At 41.0% G+C, this 6,231-nt stretch overlaps 1 pseudogene; it reads left to right on the forward strand.

The window, feature by feature from the left end:
- The first annotated feature begins 1,234 nt into the window (after positions 1 to 1,234).
- LOC112581841 lies at positions 1,235 to 2,184 on the forward strand (annotated as a pseudogene).
- The last annotated feature ends 4,047 nt before the right edge of the window (positions 2,185 to 6,231 follow it).

Consider the following 6,231-nt stretch of genomic DNA (forward strand, 5'->3'; position numbering starts at 1 on the left):
GCTGGGGTCACCTAGCCGAGGGTGCCTGGCACCTCCCATGGGCCCCTGGCGAAGAGTGGCAGGCGCAGCCCTGGCTTGCGAAAAACTGAAGCGGAGAACACAGCTAGCTCTGGTAGAAGGAAGCAAACAGCCACGGGAGGCCTTTGCAGGCAGTTGCTGGCCCGCCCTGCGTTAGGGCTCCCCGGGCAAAAAATCACTAAAAATTGGTAACACCAACAATGTTACATCAATAATTTAGAAAGTATTCCTGATTATGTGTTGAAAATAATTAACGTAAAACTATTTGTTGCTGTTCACTCACTCAGTCGTGTCTGCCTCTGTGTGGCCCCATGTGCTGCAGCATGCCAGCCTTCCCGGTCCTTTGCTGTCCCCCGGAGATTGCTCAACCTCAAGTCCATTGAGTAAATGATTATAAAGAACTCTACTTTTTAACATATGTGTATTCTAACTACAAGTGTGCTTTTTCACTTTTAGAAAGTAGTATTTGAAAATGAATAAATTACATATGAATCCAAAATTTGCCTAATTCACAAATAGAAATATTTAATTTCCTCCACTTTTCTATCCATGGAATATCCTGTTTAGCTTTGTATTATATTTAGCATAATGAACATTTGTTAAAATAAATGTCTATTAAAACAAATAAAATGTTACATATTAAAGTTTTACTGCACTGAGAAGTAAATATGGGAGCAGGGTATTTTAAAATGTCTTCATTATATTATTTAATATGACTAAAAATAATCTAAACTTAAAATATTACATATATTTATAAACATTATTTTTATTAAACCTCAATTTTTGGCTTCAGAAAATTATAAATAGTCAGACAGGAGAGTTTGAGAGGGGATATATTTATTTGTTCTGATATTCTGCTTCAGAACTTCTGGGGAACTTCCCTGGTGGCTCAGACGGTAAAGCGTCTGCCTGCAATGCGGGAGACCTGGGTTCAATCCCTGGGTCAGGAAGATCCCCTGGAGAAGGAAATGGCAACCCACTCCAGTACTCTTGCCTGGAAAATTCCATGGATGGACGAGCCTGGTAGGCTACAGTCCATGGGGTCGCAAAGGGTCAGACACGACTGAGCAACTTCACTTATTCTGCTTCAATGAGCAATACTTTCTCAAGTTAAAACACACACGTTTTGGCATCTGATGACAATTCCTTACTCCTGATAACTTATCTGTCTTTAACTTGTCTCTTCAGCAGTTCAGAGACTAGAACAAATGATTGAAGAGAATATTACCAGGTGATGGAACTCATTCTTTTGGGTTTTTCAGTCCAGAGAGAGATTGAAATCCTTCTCTTTCTTCTCATTTTAGTGGTATATTCTCTATCAATGGTGGGAAACATTGGCATGATTTCCTTAATCCGGTTGGATCCTCACCTTCACACACCCATGTACTTTTTTCTCAGTAATCTGGCCTTTGTAGACTTTTCTTACTCCTCATCAATAGCCCCAAAGTTCCTGGAGACCCTCCTGACCAAGCACAGGTCCATATCTCTCTATGCATGTGTGACACAGCTGGGCTTTTTCCTAAACTTCTTGATTTTGGAGACGTTCCTTCTTGCAGTCATGGCTTATGACCGCTCTGTGGCTATCTGCAATCCTCTTCTCTACATCGTGATCATGTCCCAAAAGGTGTGCATGCAACTGGTCGCAGGCCCTTACTGATACAGCTTTTCTGTTGCTTTCCTCCACACAGCTGTTACTTTTCGACTCATCTACTATGGCCCCAATGCTATTAATCACTTCTATTGTGATGATGTCCCTTTGATGGCCCTTGCCTGCCCAGACACCAGCCTCAGAGAGATCTTGATTTTTATCTTTGCTGGATTCAACATGATCAGCTCTTTGACCACGGTCCTTGTTTCTTACCTGCACATTGCGGCTGCCATCCTGAGAGTCCAGTCTGCAGAAGGGAGGCGCAGAGCTTTCTCATCCTGTGGTTCTCATCTGACTGCTGTCACTGTATTCTACGGGACTCTGAGCTTCATGTATCTGCAGCCAAATCAAACCATTCCCTTGACACAGACGAAATGGCCTCTGTCTTCTACACAATAGTCATTCCTTTGTTGAATCCCATGATCTACAGCCTGAGGAACCAAGAGGTAAAAATGCCTTGAGGAAAGCCTTTGAAAAATGTTATTTCCTGTCTCTAGTAAACATTAAAATGTATCTTGTAACACTGACTGTCTTGGAACTATGCCACACACAGATGTGTTGTTTTTATTATCTTTGATAGGTTAATTTTATTTCTACCATTTTTATATGAGCAAAATGACTTTGCACATGTGTTCTATTTTTCATATAATTTATAAGTAAAAGGTTTAAAAGACTATACTGCACATTTTTAACAAATCGCTACTATTTGCATCTGTGACACTTGATAGTTTTGGCCTGGATAGTTTCTATTTAACTGATAATAAGATTTAGCCGCTGCTTTCAAAAATGTTTCTATTTTATACATTGTGGAGACAGAACAAGGGAGGTGGTAAAGGAAGTTTCTTGTCCATCCCCATGTCATTCCAGGCAGTAGCTGTTCCTCAGCTGCACCCTGTCTGCTAAAAATCATTCCTCTCTGCTTCTGACTCCCACTAGACTCTCTGTCGGTCACTCTCTGTAACTCCATGGTTCTCATGTTGTTTGAAAAGATGTCATTTTTCGACATGCAGATCTGGAAATCAGGGTCAGCTTTTAGAAAGTCATACTCTCTTTTTCTGTATCAAAACAAAAATGCAGACATACCCCTACACTCCCTCAGCAAAGCTTAAGATCCCTTTATATTTTAGGGATTTGAAGAAATTACAATGGTTTGACAGGAAGCGGTAGTTTAAAACCAAGTTATAAACGGGGTTGCTGTCAGATGTCAGGAATATTGTTCTATGTTGGGGTGGTTATAAAGTGATGCAATTTAAGACCACTTAAACCATCAAATGGAAGTCTTTTTTTTTTTTTAATTCAGATTCAAATGTTTGGTGTCTACCATGTGGGTGATATTGTGAGCTATTCTCATAGGGCAAAATAAAAAACATTCCTGAATATGCTGAATAGTCTGCTATTTTGGAAAATACTGGCAAAAACTTGATTGTATAAGTTATTTAGAAACAGTTTAGCTTATTTTATCCAAGTTATCTTAGTAAGCATTTCATTGTTAAATTAGATTTCACATTTATGTGAAGACATCAATATTGCCATGTTAACTTATTTATATTAAACTTTATTTTAATATATGCCAACAAAGGTCCGTCTAGTCAAGGCTATGGTTTTTCCTGTGGTCATGTATGGATGTGAGAGTTGGACTGTGAAGAAGGCTGAGCGCCGAAGAATTGATGCTTTTGAACTGTGGTGTTGGAGAAGACTCTTGAGAGTCCCTTGGACTGCAAGGAGATCCAACCAGTCCATTCTGAAGGAGATCAGCCCTGAGATTTCTTTGGAAGGAATGATGCTAAAGCTGAAACTCCAGTCCTTTGGCCACCTCATGCGAAGAGTTGACTCATTGGAAAAGACTCTGATGCTGGGAGGGATTGGGGGCAGGAGGAGAAGGGCACAACAGAGGATGAGATGGCTGGATGGCATCACTGACTCGATGGAGGTGAGTCTGGGTTAACTCTGGGAGTTGGTGATGGACAGGGAGGCCTGGCATCCTGCGATTCATGGGGTCACAAAGAGTCGGACATGACTGAGCGACTGATCTGATCTGATCTGATGCCTCACCTAACCTCAACACCATTATTAAAGCAGCAACAAGGTGTTCTAAGTGGATGTAAACTGTACAAATTCTGAAGAGAAGCAATGAATTGCAATCCTGATTTTCATGTTCTTAAATCAACTTCTTTTGGGGTCAGGGAGCACAGTTGCAGAGAAACTAATCTTAGAAATCATGATTGGCAATTGCCAAAGATAAAACTCAAGAGAGGAGAACATCTTTGTTGTTGCTATTTTTCAAATAATTCCAAAAGTATAATTTAAATAGTTAAAAGCACAGCAGCAAGCTTATATAGTAAACTGCAGAGTAAGGACTGAACCTGAGATTGGTGATGTGAGAAGTGTTTAAAGGTTAGTGAATCTTTCAAAAGGAACCTGGTGCCCCTTCTGGGTAGCACACTGGATTCAGGGGAGGTTGCTGCAAAACCACATGTTTACCAAAGAAACTTCAGGTACTTTTGAAGAGCTCCTAGAGCAGAAAGGATGATAGCCTGGGACACTAAGAAAAACTAAAGTAAAACCAAAGTTCTAACATTGAAACAATACTGTAAAAGAAATATATTAGTTTCATCAGTCTGCGTTAATAAAGTACCACACACTCATTGACTTAGAACAACAAAAATTTATTTTCTCACAGTTCTGGAGCCTACAAGTCTAAAGTCAAGGTACTGGCAGAACCAGGCTCTTTAGAAGCTCTAGGGGAGCTTCCTTCCTTGTTTTTTCCAGCTGCTCATGGTCCCAGGCATTCCTTGTCTTGTAAGCATCTTTCCAGTCTCTGCTGTCTTCTCATGGTCTTCTTCCCTCTACATCTGTGTCCAAATTTCTTCATTCTTGTAAGGAGATCACTCACACTGGATTAACAGTCCACCTTACTTCAGTATGACTTCATATTAACAATTGCATCTTCAACGACCCTACATCCAAATAATGACCCTATAACCCAATGATCCTATAATCAAACTCTGAAGTTCCTCAGGTTAGGAACTTAACACATCTTCTGGGGGAACACTTTCACTCAGAATAAGTGCATGTAAGTGTGTGCATGCTCAGTTGTGTTTGACTCTGTGTGACCCTATGGACTGTAACCCGCCAGGCTCCTCTGTCCATGGGGTTTTCCAGGCAAGAATACTGGAGTAGGTTGCCATTTCCTTCTCCAGGGGATGTTCCCCCAGGGATTGAAATCATGTCTCTTGCCTTGCAGATGATTCTTTGCTGCTGAGTCATTGGGGAAACCCCACTAATAAGTAAGGACAGTTAAAGATGTGCTGGCTCAAATGTATGGTGAAAACACACCTTATCTACATCTGCAAGCACAGTGCAGACAAAAAATAGCTGAGGTTTCCTAAGCTTAAGAAAGAGACTTGTAAGTACCTAAAAAGGCTAGTGAAATGGCCCAGATGATGGGTCAAAAGGGATCCAAAACCAGTTAATGTGACAACTGGACTCTTAAAGGTCATAACAAGCCCAAGCACTCATCAAGTAGTTAGGACAAAGGGATATATAACCTAATATCTAATATAGATCAGAAGCTTGAGTTTTTCTCCTTCTGGTTAAGACAGAAGACTGTCAGGAAGCATTTAACAGGAGGCTTCCTGTGTGCTGTTTTGGATCTGTCAGGAATTCTCTGCTCCTCAGGAATTAAGAGGAGAGGCAAGCCTCTCCCGGGACTGAGGAACCCAGGCATTTCCTTCAGTAGCGTTTCTATATGGTGATAAGTACCCTCTTCCTTCTTGTGAACCATAGGGTAAAAGTGATTGTTTACAAATCTCTGTAATATGGATTGCCTATGTTTTGTAAGTCTGGAATTTTAATCTTTATCTTTGCTGAGAATAACTACTTTGTAAGATGGTATATATGCCCACACCATGTTGATTAAAACACCTTTGCTCCATCAGAGCTTTGGTCCCTGTCTCTCTCTCTCTCTCTCTCTCTCTTTCAGGCTGATCCCCTGGAGCGCAGAGGCTCTCTGAGTTCATGTTCCTGCCCGAGCTTCTAAGATCCTCTCAAGAAGGTGCTCTGTGCCTTCACCCCATTGAGAGGGCGCCTGAAGCCTTCGTGAACAGAGCAAGCCCCATGCAGGGGCTTTATCGGCTTTCTGTGTAAACCAAGGAATATCAGCCCCTTTCTCTCCTTTACTTTCTTATCATCAACTCCGGACCACCAAGTTCTGGTTCATTAAGGACCTCAACAGAAGACAAGATGCCCTTCTCTCAATACCAGAATAGTTTCTGAAGAGACTTGATCATTCTCAGGTAAAAAGTGTCCTAGTGAGTGGTAAGATGCAGAGGTGAACTGCCATGGATATGTTTATGGAAAGTATTATAAGAGCAAATATAGCACTATAGCTAAGTGAACTCCCAAGATGCAGTGACTTAATAAATTATTGCTTTCTCAGGCAGCAGTATGAGTTAAGGGGTTTGGGAAAGGCAATTAGACCCTCAATATGTGGTTTCCATCTTTGTCTAAAAAGTGATCATTTCACTGGCAACATTTTCAAGTGGGAAGGAAGAGAAAAAGGTCCG

The sequence above is a fragment of the Bubalus bubalis genome, chromosome 24, assembly GCF_019923935.1.
Source record: "Bubalus bubalis isolate 160015118507 breed Murrah chromosome 24, NDDB_SH_1, whole genome shotgun sequence".
NCBI classification, from domain to species: Eukaryota; Metazoa; Chordata; class Mammalia; order Artiodactyla; family Bovidae; genus Bubalus; species Bubalus bubalis.